The sequence below is a fragment of the Pomacea canaliculata genome, linkage group LG3 (genome assembly GCF_003073045.1).
Source record: "Pomacea canaliculata isolate SZHN2017 linkage group LG3, ASM307304v1, whole genome shotgun sequence".
NCBI lineage: Eukaryota > Metazoa > Mollusca > Gastropoda > Architaenioglossa > Ampullariidae > Pomacea > Pomacea canaliculata.
In genome coordinates, this window is record NC_037592.1 from 26,734,675 (window position 1) to 26,750,986 (window position 16,312).

Consider the following 16,312-nt stretch of genomic DNA (forward strand, 5'->3'; position numbering starts at 1 on the left):
TTCCTCCTCTAGCAGAAGGATAGGCGAAAGTGATTACAGTAATTAATTAGAATTAATTAGGCACAGATGACAGACCGAAGCTTGTAACACAACGACTAGGAATATTCCTTCATTAGTCTACTGCTGCCCATCCATTGTCAGCTTCCGACATTGTTTCCCAGGTCTACGCGAAAGCATACACATCGGTTTTCAGTCCAGCCAGATCATCTGCAGCCTTCAGGCTAAAATCAGGAATAAAATGGCTTAGTGTAAGTGTACACTAAGATGACAGTTGTTTGGAACTTGCATTTAAAAATAAGTTTTACCTACCTTATCAGGTTGCAGCTGCTTGCCGCCAGCTGCTCATTGAGTTTGCATAAAAATGACCCTCGGGCATTAAACTTCTTCATGCAAGAGAGACAAAGGCTCGATATACTTCAATGAAAGTTTTATTCTGGCCATAACATCATCGGCTCAATCGCTTTCTGGTATATATCGCACTTTCAGCCTCTGATAACCTGGAGGTTTGGGTTATTTTTAGACTCATGGCATTATTCGTCACATGTAAACAATATTTCCAAAACAGTCCGATCCATTGTTTATGTTGGAAATACATCTCATACTTCAAACTGCAATATCAACAAAGATGATAATACCGATAAAATGCATTCGTAAAATGTGGGGATTAATAGATGTGACAAACATTAATGCTTTGCATTTACTTCTGGGATTTTTATATTATTTATTCAGGCACGTGGATAGGAGTAGGACACACACACACACAGGGATCACTGGCAAAGCCCTGCCAAGCTGACGACATGACAATGGTTTAAAACAAATCTGCCAATTTTAAAGTTCCAAAGAATTGTGAATGAAAATTGGCCTAAATCTTTGCTACAGAATAATTACAAAGATAACGAACATTTATCAGCAAGAAGCTGACTAGGATGACATCGTAAAACTCAAATTGAAGTAGTGGTTTAAAATATATTTTACATATAAATATATTTTACACACAGATATATATATATATCAATGCTCGAATGCACACGTCTGTAAATCATTTATAAGTAACTCAAAATACTGTACAAGTATCGTCTTTATCGATGTTATCATCAGGACAAGGTCCAAGGATCGATACCCATCAGACCTCTATAGCGTATCTAGTTGGAGTCTTTTAACTCATTATCCTTGCTCACATTCCCTTCTGAAGACTACAGGAACACGCATCACGTCTCATTATTATTTTTTTCTAACACACATTCGACCCGACAGCATCTCTGTGTAAAAACAATCCTGTTAGAACCTGACCAAGTGAGAATTTTGTGGTCTGACATTTTCAATCCGATTCTCGGCTCCATTAGCGCGTCCCTTGCATGGCTATGGAACTGAAATATTTGGGAAGCACTGTCCTTTGAGAGTAACATGAAAGTATTGTCTACGACAAGGCTGACACAGGGACGGTCTGTTGATGCCATCATCGACAGGAAGCAGACATGCACGGCAACGAGACCCAGAGGACGTTGTGACGCCAGTCTGGCAACCGTGTAGACAGGACAACGGGAATTATTTTTGTTGGACTGGGGAGGGACAGAGAAGAAACAACGAACAGTTGTTTTATTTTAATAATTGTGATTTTTTGTTGTTTTTTTTGCGCTTGGTGCTTGACATGCATCAAGCTTCCTCCATGATGTGGCAGAGGAATGTAACACTACAGACTGGACCATGAGCGTGGATTGTATCATATAGTGCCCGGCGTTACATTCACAGAAGGTTTACACGTGCCCACCCGACAGAGGTTGACAAAGTAAGAGGGACGAGGAGTACTGACAGTCGCCGAGCACATTTATGGATCGTGCGGACGTTTAAACTGCCGGGGAAGAAGGTCGAGCGGATGCAGGGCACTCGTACCATCTCTCCATACATCTTTTTCGGCGCATAATGACATCAAAAGAATTATCCTGAGAGAGGATGCACGTTATTAGAAGGGATGCTTTCATAGTTTTACAGCTCAATATGTGTTAGCATGCGTGTGTTAGTATGTAAAGAGAAATTTTTTAATAGGAAAGTGATATATTTATTTTGGGAATTGTCTTACATCGTATGAACAGCACTGTTTTACTCTAAGCTTAAATAATCTAATAGCTGATATTACCACCTTTGTACACCCCATCGCCTATTGCCCCAACCCACATCCACTATGAAAGAAAGATTTATGGACTGTTTCTGTCAAAAATGACACGATTCCCTACTGTCTTTTCCTCAATATTGCGATTATAACCATATATATAAAACAAGTATTATTATACGAACACCAAGGTGTCTTGTGACTTAAAATGTTATCGTCTACCCCTTAACGGAATCACTGGTTTTAACCAATTAGTATTAATCCTAAATGTCATCAGTGTAACCATAGCAGCGTGGAAGGCTTGTATCACTTCCTGTTGACATGTTCTAAGTATTCCTCCCTACTTTACAAATATATTCCGCTTTTCTTCTATAGATTCTGCCACCCTGTTAGAGCTCACCTCCTGTGTAAGAACCTAAAGGGTGGTGTAGCTATTGAAGTTGTCCTCTGAATAACACAAATTTGAGATTTCCATGACCAGAAACACCAGATGGGGTTACTTAGTGTATAATACCCAGATATTATTATGCTGCAGACTGTATTCATACAAAAGAAATTAAGCTTATGTGCTAATATTGGTATGGATGTATCTATCAGTATTTGATGTTAATATGGGACAGATGGCCTTTCAAAAATTGAATAAAAAAGTATAATCACACACAAACACACGTACGCACACACACATACACAAACAAAAGGAAAAGAGAGACTCGCTAATTTCTGCGAACTGTGCCTATGACCCTACAAGATTAAAAAAAACAAAACAAAACAAACAAACAAACAAACAACAACAACAACAACAACAACAACAACAACAACAACAAACACATTCGTAGAATCATTAATTTTCAAGAGACATACTCACACGTGCAGCTAGTGAGATATCCCACACAGCCAAAAACTCAGTCTTCTGAGAATTCCCACTTTTGACACCTAACGAAAGTCCAGCTCCTCCAGCCGGAAGTCAAAGGTGATTCCACTTGTTATCCCCTTCCGTCACCTACAGCCAGGTCGTGTGTATGCCCAGGGCCTGGGTTCTTGTACAAGACACGACTACCGCATCCTTGGGAGCCAAGAGGAAGAGAGTGATGCTTCGCTTGTGTGACCAGGGTCTCTTTGTTGTCTCAACTGAACGACTGACAGCTTCCACCTTTCCTCGCTCGGCAACCCCACTGTCTGTGGCAAAGCCTCGAGTAGTGGCCAGGAGGTTGCGGGATGGTGGGTGGAGAGGATGGCGCGCCCAGTGACCCTTGGAGGAAAAATATTAGCGCGCTGCGCTTCCAGTCCGCTGCTGCACGAGCGATGGCGATGTTAGGAATGCACGCGCAGACAGGGGATGGGAGCGGTTGGTGGTGGTTGTGGTGGTGGCGGCTGTGGTGGTGGTGGTGGTTTGGGGTTTGTCGGGGGGAGAGGAGAAACTTGGGCCCCGGACTGAGTAATCAATACACGGAGGACAAGAAGATGAAGAAACAGAGCAGCTCACGGCCGCGTCAATGGCATTACGACTGTCGGCGCTACACCACCAACCCAACGCTCGTTGCTGCTACTACTACTACCACCACCAGCAGCGTAGCAGCATGACTACCATGGCATTCCAGTAAGCACTGAGAGCTAAACTAATACTGTCCCAATAAGTGTGATTGCTCTGATGTTAGAGCAGCCGCTCCGGTTATTACTACTGCCACCACTACCAGGCAGCCCATGCATTACATATGACACACACTAAACGGTTGGAGCTGAGGTTTGGAAGACAAATTTTATTCACGCTGTAGAACACAACTCTGACGATATAATTTATAGTCTTAATTGTCTATATAGCCTTTTGGTATGGACGACAATTATCAAGGTCTTATTTATTAATCAGAGTGTGACTAATGGGTGGATAACAATTAATAAAAGAGTTGCATGACGGATATATCACTTGTATACTTGTATACTTATATACTTGTATTGTGGACTGCTGGCAGACAATTTTTTCCAGTTAACTTCTAAAACAAAGCATGAGACTACAAAGCTTCCGGTTTAGTCATATTCTTTGTTTAGGCTCGCCAAGACTTCAAAAGGAACATCGCAAGAGGCTAAGCGTTGGTCTTGGCAGACAGACAGCAGTCCACCTATACACGTCCATGAATATTTCACCACAACAATCTTTATCAACCCGCTTCACTCAAAACTTTGACTGTCACTCGACGTCGAACGTGAAATGTCAACCTGTCAGACTAGTGAAGGATCATCAAAAGGTACAGACGATTTTGGTTTTTTACTGTGCTTGACTCAAATGAAGCAATAGATCAACATTTGCCAATAACATCATAGTTGGAAACAAAAAAATTAATCCGAAATAGAAGACAAATCTTGCGCTGTCGCTCGATCTCTTGACGAGGTTTTTACCCTCTGTCTCCGCGTGCAGAAAGAAGTCCCACACAACTTTGTTTAGCAAAGAGAACATACAATGTCTGTTGTCCCTTGAGAACACTGCATCATTCTGACAGAAAAGAATTTTCACACAAACGACTTTGAACTGACAAGTAAGCTGTTTGTTCATTAGCTAGCCCGCTCACAATATTCTCCTTTCTCAGATCGATGTGGGTTTATACGCTGAGCGAAATTCTGGGATCAACTCGAGTTGTGCAGATCAGGGCCGAGTCTCTGGATATTACTGGACATTGCCCGGGTACTGGGGTGGTGTTACGGGGACACACATAGCTATCACTTAAAAAAAATTTTTTTGGTGGGGTGGGGGCCACTGGGCCAGTGTGCCAGGCTAGAACAGACCTGTATGGCTTAAACAAGAGGAAATTAGAAACGGAAGACCGGGAATAATAACACATTTAGCCATAGCATGCTTCACAAGACGCAAGAGCCCGGATGTAAAAGGTCGTACGTGTGGTGCGTTTGTGTGAAATAATGGTAGGACATCCTGTGGACCGTAAGGTCGCCTGTTGTACAATCTGTGTGTGTCTGTGTGTCTCTGTGTGTGTGTGACCATAACTTTACACAGCTATTTTCGCCATTAGTCCCAGAATTCCTAGCTTCTACGTCCTGCACTCCGTCTGTCCCGCGGTGAGCTGCACTTAGTGTAGACAGTGCTCGACATACCCACCAGCCTCCCCGAGCCTCATCAAGAAGCCTTCACTGTGACTAATTCACTAGCTGCCATTAACACACGTCGTGATACATTGCTTTCACAACGTACCTCCAGCATCCACACACACACACACAGACATGCAAACACACAAGCATTCGCGATAGCATGAGATCGCTGCATGCAGGTAACAAGCTTTGAGCGCGTCCTCTATCTTGACACGATGAAAGCTTCGATTACTTGTGAGGACTAAGACCGACATGGATGATCGCACAGCATTTTGCATCATATGTTAAAGGTAACCGGATAATGCAAGTGTCCATAGCTGGAACTGTCAGATATAAATGCTGGCTTTCGTTCTCCAGACAACCACGAATCGACGTGAGCCCTGATGTAAGGAAAGCAGCATTAGATGAACTCGTCTATCGAGTACTGGAGAAACCTCAATAAGGCGACTAATGATTTCTTTCCAGAAGTGGGAGCGGGATAAATGTCTTCAAAAGGAGAAGGAGGAAAAAAAAATCTTAACAAGAAAACTGATTTGTGCAAGAAAACAAAAAGATTAACGTCTACGCAACGTGAATGTTAAAAAATTGAACCTCCTCACGAAGACTCCAATCAAATGCTGTGTACACGCTGTCTCAATCTCACCTTGTCACGAATGCAAGTAAAAAAGCACGAGCGAGCACGCACACACACACACACACACATATATATATATACCTCTTCGCTCATGCGTGTACACACCCACAAACGTATCTACATCAGAACAGCAAGAGGCTGCCCCGAAGAGACAGATTGAATGATTAATTTCCTAAGGCAGAATGTTTACTCCACTTCCCTTCAATCTTCTGCAATGGCTGCGGCTCCTGGAGCTGTCGATCCTCCAGTCCCAATTTTTTGTTTTTGTTTCTTTCTTCTTTTTTTTTTCTCGCTGTCTACCATCTTCATCCCTAGCGGAAGGATGGCCTCTCTCTCTGGAGATGGGCAGAAAACGGCGTAACATGTTCGTAAAATGCGATTTAAGCCGCAAGAGAAGGGCCCTCGCTTAAATATTTCACGAAACCTCCACTCTCGGGTATTAGGACACGGGCTCGGCTTCCAGGAGCAAAATATTGGGAAATGTGGGCTTCGCTTCATCCATTCAGTCAAATTTTCTCTCCACGAAAAGCTGCGAAGCACCAATCCCGCGATTTGCCGGGAAAATGTGTTTTTATGGCATTAAGTTTCTCTTTTATAGCAGGCTTCGCAATAGGAGTTGAAAGAATGTTTGAAATTTTTATGCTGTTCGATTTTCTTCTGCGGGCAAAGAGTGGAGGATACATGGAGGTTTCTAAGAAAGCTAAAATCACCAGTTTTTTTTTTTTTTTAAGACAACATAACAAAAATACTGTATTTGTTAGTTTCGTTCTGTTTTGTCATGGCAACGACGCTAAATTTCGGCTCCAACGGAAACAGAAAAGTGTAAAGAACCCTGTAGGAAGCAGTTGAGTAAGAAATTTATAAATAAGAGAAATTAATAATTCTTTGTATTTCGGGGAGGAAGAAGACAGATGTAAAGGACTGAAGTAAGGGGGAGAAGTCGTCTCTGCAGGTAGAGAAAGCATCAGAGAACGTGGAGAGTTCGGTACCTTGATGGAAACGAGCGTTACCAAGGTGATCTGTGGAGGCTGTTTTCATAAGATGTTTGAAGTGTGTATACACAACTTGCAGGTTATACAGACGTTGGAAGGGTCCATGCTGGTCTGTCAGTAACAAACATTCTTACTTAAAAAAAAAAAAAAACCCAACAACTCATTTGTGTGTCTTTTTTATGGGACATCTGAAAATATTTCGGTCCACGTGCACTTAGAAATAAAGGACACTGATTTATTTATTTATTGATATTTTCCTTGTATACAAATACTTGTAACGTCAACAATGACTCTGCCTCCAGCTAAGCCCTTCTTCTGTTTATTCTTTTTGCTGTTTTACTGTGCAAAAAAAATGTTATCTCCTGCTGAGTTTTACAAAGACCGCGAACAACGTGTGGTGTTAGTCTGGATGGCAACAGCTGTGGCAGGCTAAACTGTTGTTGACAAAGAGAGTGGTGGTTAACATGAGCCTCTGTCTGATGAAGAAGGTGATGTGAATCATGTTTACAAACCAACGTGTTGAGATTTGGCTGACGAAAACGTAAATTTCAGTTTTCGTGACTTGAGAAAGACAGATTGAAGACGATAACGATGTTGTCAGGATTTGAGAGAAAGACGGAGATATAAAAATAAATAGTTTCTGGCCCGGGGAAAGAGCGTGCCATGGGTTAAGTGAAAAGAATGCGCGGAAATGAAGGACAGGAGGACTTTTTTCTCGAGAATCCGTCTGTACATAATAGTCACGTGCCCAACATGAGGCTGTCGCATGACTGCAATGGCGACCACAGAGACGAATTTAATCACCGCGAGGTTTGCAACGGGTTTAACAGGGACTGCAGGTGGGCTCGGTCAGCTAATGAGTTAGCCAGGCACGACATTATCTCGGGGGCATCGAGCGGACTGTCCGGAAATGAGCTACTGTCGGCGTGTCTGATGAGTACCAGCACCATCCCCACACTCTAACGCTAGCTTCCTTAGCATTGCTCCTCACCATCGAGGACCATTATCTCCCCTGTACGATGTTCTGACAGCAGTTGATTGAACACGTGAACACTCAAGAACAGGCCTATCATTTATCTCCCTTTACTGTTCATTAATCCTTTCGCTCTTATGGCTGTAGTCTGTCTTGCAAGCTCACCGACCTGTTTGTTGGAAGACAAGATTGAAAACGAATAGGGGAGGGGTGGGACAATGAACCCTTCTCATTCACTATTATTTGCTTTCAGTTGTCTGCAGCATGCGATAATGAGATATCTTACATCTCATGCGATGACACCTTAGTTGGCATCTAGAATATTGTATACTAGCAGTGAACGGGTTCCATCTATACCATGTTAAAGATTATTAACATCGAGAAGTAGGAAGTCACAATTAACTGCCACTAACTTCATTTTCCAAAGAAAGGACCAAACAATAAAGGAGAGCAAACAAACAACACGATGTTCATGTTACAGAGAAGGTTCTGGAAATTGAGGACAGATCTGCATCCGACCCATTATCGTTTCCTCACCGGCGAAGACAATGGTGCCGATCGATAGCTCTCAGACGAGACACGTTGATGTTGTCCTCAGACCGCCATTGTCATCAGGTCAGAACAGCACGTGTCTCGAGAACAAGGACAAAGGACTTTGTCTCGAAAAATGCAGAACAGCTCTGTAACATTTTCAATTGATGCGTTAATTATTGTCGCAAACTATTTGCAAGGTGCCTACATGGCTCGAGTCCCTGAAGCAACCGTTAACATCAGTTTTTAAAGGGGTACATAAAGCCCTCCTTTCAATGTTGGTGAAAGGGATCAAATTTCTGTTCATAAACAGTAAGCTGATCGTATTCTTAACCTAAACCTGACTCTCTCAGCACTTATCAATATTCACCGGGGCAAGAACAACATACTCAAATACTGTTTATATCTACAAAGCAAGTTTTCAGCTGTTACAAAGAGCTAATCTGCATCAGTAGGACTTTTTTTCGTCGCTGTTCAGCAACAGCTGGGGACTGTTTTTTTTTCCCAACAACCAGATCATTGGCTTTCTATAAAAGTATGATATCGTGTTCATACGATCGAAAAGACTGAAAGAAAACCGCTAGGAGGTCTTCATGTACACGTTCACAAAGATAAAAGATTAGCCAATCGAACATAATGTTACAGGAACAATTTATATGTTTATAAACAATCCAGACTTTTACAACAAACATGGGAAAAATTAAGAGGAAGGAAAAGAACAGAGTATTGACTTCCATTAAAATATAATTCACAAACCACAATCACTGAGGCAAAATATCCCTCCACTACCACCCAAATGAACTTTTAATCTTAATAATACTACTAATTATCATTATCTTTAGGAATAGCATCAACAGCAAAAACCCAAACAAGGATGAAGGAATTACAACAGGTAAATACTAAACAGTCTTGAGTTCAAGGTTCGAGATCATCAATGATGACCAGGAGACCGTTATCCCTACATGGCAGTGGTTAGGGGAGGGTGATGATGCGTGATGGTGTCAACAGAAGGAGGGGAAGGGCGGGCAAGGTGCAGGCCATTGTTACAACTGAAAAAGACAAGGTATAAAAAGACAAGGCATGCATAACGAGACACGTTTGTAAGACTTACACAGCATCCTGTCTTGCTGTCTCTCTTCAACAGGCGAGCATTTAGTCCATCAACAGACCCGTACGAAGACAGCCAGCCTCTCATGGTAATGGTACCTGGTACTCTCCGAGGATTGTGGGATGTTGATGAGGAGGAACGGTTCACGAACCAGTGCTTGTATAAAACAGCAACATCAACATCTACACACACTGTCTTAATACCCACAACATCACGAGCAAGCTAGTAGAAGAAGCTGCTCACGTGTCGCGTTTCGAACTTTACCTCATCTGTTCATCGTCTGCCGTTGCCATTGACAGTCTCTTGATGGTCCACTGCTGCCTTGACTGGAGTCGAGTGACACACTGTTCCAGACTTCTCCTACTTTCTGTTCTTTACAGTTTTTACACTGTATTCTACACTAAACTGCACTAAACATCACCTGTACTTGTACGTTCCACTCTAAGCTTTTCACGCATCGTCTTACGTCTTAGTTTTGTGTAACTCATTTCCAGAACTTTCTCAGAACTGTTCACGAGCATTTTCCTGTTGCGCACTTGCTGTAGTAAAAAATATTTATATCACTGGCTATTGTTTCACTGTTTCACTTCAAACCATGTCCCATTGTTCCCTCTGTTACAACACTGAACATTTCTCCACTATCTCCAGTCCACTCTACCGTCTGAACACCGTCAGCCCTGGCACGAGTCTGTTGCTTGTTCATACTAATATTAGATAAGCGTGTTACATTTCTCACAACGCCTCTAAGTTTTTTTGTCTTTTTTTCCCCACTCCTCCGGTAAATTGTGGGTATGCCATTCCATTCGATATGCTGTATTATGAAACCTCTGATCCACTCCTACCATCAGCAAGTGCAGGCCGTCCTCTTGGTGACTACAACCCTCGCGCTGACCTTTCCTCCGACCAACAGTTCAGTGTTGTAGTCTCCTCCCGAGCTCGCCGGTGCACCTTCTACTAAACGACTGCTGCGCGAAAGCCCGGGTACCACGTGGGCAATTGATCATGATGACTGAGTACATCTATTACTGCGAGAGATTCAAAGCTTTCTCCCACACATGAGAACAAAACATCTCTGGCACGACTAAGACCAGCTGGTGTCACGGCTTTAAAAAAAAATATATTCTGCTTCACAAGGTATCGCAACCTGTTTGCTGTGTTAGGTTAGATGACAGATAACATTTCTGCCCAGTCTCCTGCCATAAAATGTTTAGTCGATGCAAGTTTGGGTGTTTTTTTTTTTTCTCTCTCTCCTAATCGAGGATTTTGCGCTGCCCTGTGTCTTCTGTCTAGTTTCGAAACAAACGTTTGTCTCAGTAACGGGCCAGGCCACCGTTGATGAAGGAGATGCTCTGTCTCCTTACTGCCCCTTGCGTGCGTTTGAAAGATGCTTAATCAACACAGTAATATTTCCTCCGCAGACGGTGTGTTGGGTGGGACTGTTCACTGCCAACAATGACCTCAAGGGGGCGTGACCGTTTGAAGCAGTCCCGGCATGACTCGCGAGTCCCGTTACTGGCTCACGCTCTCAAGTGTTTACAGTCTTCAGTTTACTCAACCACGCCGACTGTTGAGGTGCATTGTGGGCGTCCACTCTAACATCATCATCTACTCCTTCTCTTCATTCTGTCTCCTCTTATCGTCCTTATAAAGTGGTATTGCAAAAGAAGCGATGTGACAGGTACAAAAATGTCAGAAGTCAGAAAAGCGCATTAAGCCGAAGAGGAGAATGAGATATTGCAACATGAAATGGTTTCTCTTCTAAGAGTGTCTAAGATTGATCTCCAGCACCAAACATCAAGGAACATTATGCTTAGATGAAACAAAGAAAGTACTTTTACTATGTATCCCACTCGTAGTCAAGGCTCTGAGGGACATGGAGAAATGGCGGGGTGAGGAAAGCCGACGAACGTGTTTCTCCAACAACAGTAACACAAATGTCAGGATTGGTTTAGGTGGGCAAGAATACCTTTCTTGGAGCAAATATGAGCCACTGTCCATGCACATTGTGATTGAATGTGGATGACAAGAACTGCCGCAAACATACCTCATGAACTAGTTCTCTCTCTCAAACACACACACACGTCATGCACCCCACCCGAAAAAACTTTGTTCTCAATTTTCCAGAAAATTTGGGATGTGGCAGCGAAGCGCGTTCCTGCTGGTTAAAAAGCTGAGGAAAACGTTAAAATAAACAAACAAAAATCACTGCAATAAGAAACTATGACACAAACATTCTCAACTCCACTTAGGCCGCTGTCATGAAAAGAGGCAAATTTATCTCAGGGTTAGCTATGAACAGGAAATGTTGCGAGTCCTGTACAGTAATTGGAAACAGGTGTAAACAAGCAGGTCGGCTGTTAGTCTAAAACCCTCCCCACCCACCCCCAATCCTCTTCTTGCTTATTACCTACAGAGACTACAGAGGGCGTCCTAGGACTGCAAATAAAGCAAAACCCGGAGATGATACACTTGTAGTTCATAATTACGACCCCAGGAGTTAGGTTGTTTTTACCATCTAGCTAACATTAGGAGATAAAAATCTCCCTCGCAGTGATCGTTTGCAGTTTGTCAGCGATGTGGGCATGCGTATCAAGGAGATCGTAGGCGGCAGCAACAGCGACAGCTTCAGCTACGGTGTGTGGCTCATCTGCTCTAGGTTTCTGCACTGCCACGTTGATGCTTGGGGTGTGTGTATGTGTAAACTATGTTATAATTAGTTACATATGTACAAGAACACAATGATAAAAAGCTTATACACTTCCCGACCTTCGGTAAAGTGTGTTACACAGGGCACATCACTGTCAGCTGCTGCCGAGCAACTGTTGAACGTGTATTGAGTATGATATCAAATAACTCCAATGTTTCTTATGTAAGCATACAATCTGTCTTGATTAGTCAGTTCTTCACGCCTTTTGTCAATAACACGAAAAAGGGGAAAAAGTACAAATCATAGAAATTGGTTTATTGTACTGTTAACCAGACGACAAAGACAGAAAAGGAAAATAAATAAATAATGTCTTCTATACCAAAATAACTCTTTGGAATAATTGTAAGATTGTAAGCGTTATGACAGCCAGGGCCTTGGGATGTCAAATCCCTCGAGGACAGAATTAATTAACTGCAGCCAGAGACGACAAACAGAGCGGAGAGGGGAGGACACACATTCAGGTTCGTGAGGACGGTATCAAGATGCGTGGGTAGGATATAGTGCACCGCCAGGTGTTGCATCATCAGAAGAACAGGTGTTGGATACGCATCCCTTATTTACAGCTAGTACAAGGATCAGCTCAATAATATACATATATGTGTGGGCGTGTGAGAAGTTTTAGACAGAAAGTACAGCGGTGAGCACACACAATCTGATAGTTTCTAGGTCACTCACCTGCCACGTCAACAGAAATAGGAAGCCGCCAAGGCCGACGCCGACCCCCACAGACAAGGGGTCAAGGTGCGAAAAGGAAAATCGCTCCAGCATCTTCATGACTGGTTTCTTCTTTTTTTGTTATCCTCACTGCACACCCACTTGATATTAAAATCCTGCAAGTCACACTTTCTGTTTTACCAGACTGGCTTCACAAAGACTTCTCAGTCTTCTCTTTGTGGCACCCAGGTCCAGCGTTCTGACCCAATTATTGTAATTTTTCTTTCCGCCGTTCACCATGCAGACTTTTTTGTCTGGTAGGTGAGGTAAGCTCACTCACTCACTCGCGTCACTAAGACTGGCGCTGGGTTTTCATGAACCTACGGGTCCTTCTGCCGACTCTGGCCACGCAGAACGAGTCTGGAAACTTGGCAAGGAATCCCGCCGAGCGAAGCGAGAATTCCGTCTCCAAGTACAAGACAAGAAGCTGGCATGCACTGTAGTCCAGGGCACGGTGCTTGTCTTCGCCGGTGCCACCTGTTTGCTATCAAGAAACAAATAACACCAGAGGTCAGTCGTCTGCCTGAAGTTTTCTCGAGCTGCATTTTACAAATTTTACATTTTACATCGACTGGAGTATTTATTGTCAAACTACTTAAACTGGCGGCCATTGTTTAAATTATGTCATACTTACATATGCTCCTTTTCCTAACTGCGAAAAATCATTGCAATATAATTATTTTACTGATTAGGTGTGCTTTGAACGTTGACTGGAGCTCTCGACTGTCTCTACCAGAATAAAGAGGATCTCCACACAGGGCGTGTGCTGCGTCCAGTAGGTTTGGAAAATTGGTCATAAATACATGTTTCGGTGTGGTCACACTGCTTCACTTTCATTACTGTTTCCCCAGGAAGTCCTATGCTTTTCATGACTCAGTATACCGTTGTCATGGTTTCCGCCCTAATAACATTGTCAATTAGGAACTGAAGGGAAGGTAGTACCTAGGCGCCGAATGAGACATTTCAACTTTATATTAAGACCGTGGTCTGTTGGGAGAATGTAGGTGTTGGAACTTGTCATCAGATCTTGGACTATATTCGTGTCATTTCTCCCTGTAGTGCCCTTTGTGGTATTAAAGGTAGGTGTGTGTGTGTATGGGCGGGGGAAGAGATTGGTGTTTTAGGTGCCAAGCCATCATCTAAGACTATTTCACAGCAAAGCAGACTGTCATGTAAACAGGTGCCACGGCGTAGAGGTGGTTTAAAAGGAAACTTGTTTGTGGTGCTCTTCCAGTTGGCTGCACCACGTGACATTCTGTTACAATGGGTCGTTCACACAGCTTTGATATTACTTTCAGAGGCGAGATTTCAAGAAAAAACATGCATCCCACAAATATCGCCTCTCAATCGAAGCCTCATCTTCTCAGGTCCATCAGTTTCCTCGTACTCCTTAAAAAGAGCATCACCATTAGTCCACTTCCTCCCTCAGCTGCATCCCACACAGCCGTCAACACAAATGAGATAGGGTGGTGGTGATGGTGTGGAGATGGTTAGTGCAGGGGGTAAGGGGGTGAGGACAAACTTGAGTTATATTGACTGCTATAAAATTAACTAATCTCTGCATCTTTCTTCGAAAAACACACACATTTTCTTTTAGCTGCCTTCGATAGTTGAAAGGCGGTCGTTATTAAAATCTGAGATTAAGGGGAATTTTGAGAGCAGCACCTTGGCACTGTTTCTATGATCAATGCTTTACACAAACTGCCGAAATGCGGACGATTTCACACACACACACACGTGAAACTTTACAGAGTAACGGTCCTCTTAAAGTCTGAGTACTGGACCTGGCGAATATGCCTGAAAAAAGAAAAAAAAAGTTTCTGTATCAACCATTTTACCCGTGGTTGAATGTATTCCATCCACTACCATGACACACACACATATGACGTGTCGGTGCTGTGTTAGAAGTTTATAGTTTGCCCTGTGATTCCGATTTCCTCCGGAAGTTTACGCTTTCGGTGACACAGTGCACCTATTGTCATGGTTACCGCCCCTGACCGCATGCCTTTGCGCTTAAAGGGAAACAATGACCTGCTCTGAGCTAGTGTAAACATACTTCAGCCGTTTGAAGTTGTAGGTTGCTCCCCTGATACCACCAAATTATTTTAGGATTGTTGATGTAAATACATAAGTTTTGAAAGGCATTAGAATTAGCCCCTCTAATTAATTCAGCCAAATGGTCACTTTAATTAAAAATCGCCTAAATGCCCGGTCATAGCCTCTTGCACAAATAAACTGACACCAACCACAACTTTTCTTTACTCTTCCGGTTCTCCCACCTCAATAACGGTTCAGCTGAACTGCCACTAGATCTCTTTAATATCCTTCAGAATGTTACGTGAAACGAAGCAATAAACAAGAAAAATGTTCTGAAAAAGAGAAAAAGGGCGTTGTTTTTATTCAAGGCACGCGCTCGCCCCGTCCTCATACCAATGCAACGCACGCACGCGAACACCTACCTATACGCACACATTTTCAACGCTTCTATCATTCACTTGACGATTCCTGTCATGATCCAGTCACAAATGATACTGTAAAGCATAAGACAACCTGCCTAATTAATTCTGCGTGATTATCACTGGCAAACAAGTTTTGAATCGAATCATTTCTCTTTTTAGGAGTTTTCTGGGAAATTAATATCGAGTTAATGTTAACTTATATTACACAAGTACAATATTGACATCGCCTCTTTCTTATCCCAGTCACAGGAAAAAAGTCTGCAAGAGCCTAACTCTTACTTACCCGAGTTCCAGGGACAGGTGGTTCAAACACCTTCTGAGAATGAGAATTTTAACAGCAAAATTGAAAATTGAGGAGCGGTTTCTTTCCTCTTCCTCTTGTAACGGATGATTTTTCAAACGCCTTCACTTAACAAGAGAAAACCAACCAGAACTACCGGAGATTCTAGCTGTCGCTCACCCAATGGACTGGACACACATGGCGGTTGTTAGGGTGACGAAGCGGAAACCCCCAGTGTAGGCGTCACTCCTCACCTTAACATTTAGGCCAAGATGATGGAGACTTAGTCGCCCCGCCCCATCCCGCGGGTTAACTGGGATTGTGAAAACAGGCGTGGGCGTCTGGGGGTGTGGGAGGAGGGAGACATTGAGTTATGCAATCAGCGCGAGAGGCGGAAAACTTTCAAGCAACATTCTTCTGTTGCACCGTTGAGCGTTCGCGCTGACTGCATCTCTAGGAGATGAAGGTGAATGGCCAGGAGTTGCTTTGCGCAAGACAAACAGCCACGACCGCCTTTATTTCTGTGTGACACACAGTCTCGCGTCTGTTCCAGTTACTGCTTCCTCTCCTGCCCTCATGATGGAGGACCCAGTTCTTCATTATTATTCCATAGAGGTCTTGGAAGCATTAGAGACTGCAGCGGGGGACGCTGATCCTCATTCCTTCTTAATTTAGTGCTCGAGAAGTCATTTCACAAGGCCTAACAGAACATTT

The 16,312-nt window shown here is 43.1% G+C and overlaps 1 protein-coding gene across 1 annotated transcript in view; it reads right to left on the reverse strand.

Annotated features, from left to right (window-relative positions):
• Positions 1 to 13,021, reverse strand: part of LOC112560873 (inverted formin-2-like) — a 64,090-nt gene extending 51,069 nt beyond the window's left edge. The window contains 1 exon segment of the mRNA XM_025232976.1: positions 12,821 to 13,021. The gene's annotated coding sequence lies outside the window, so the exon portion shown is untranslated.
• Between the last annotated feature and the right edge of the window lie 3,291 nt (positions 13,022 to 16,312).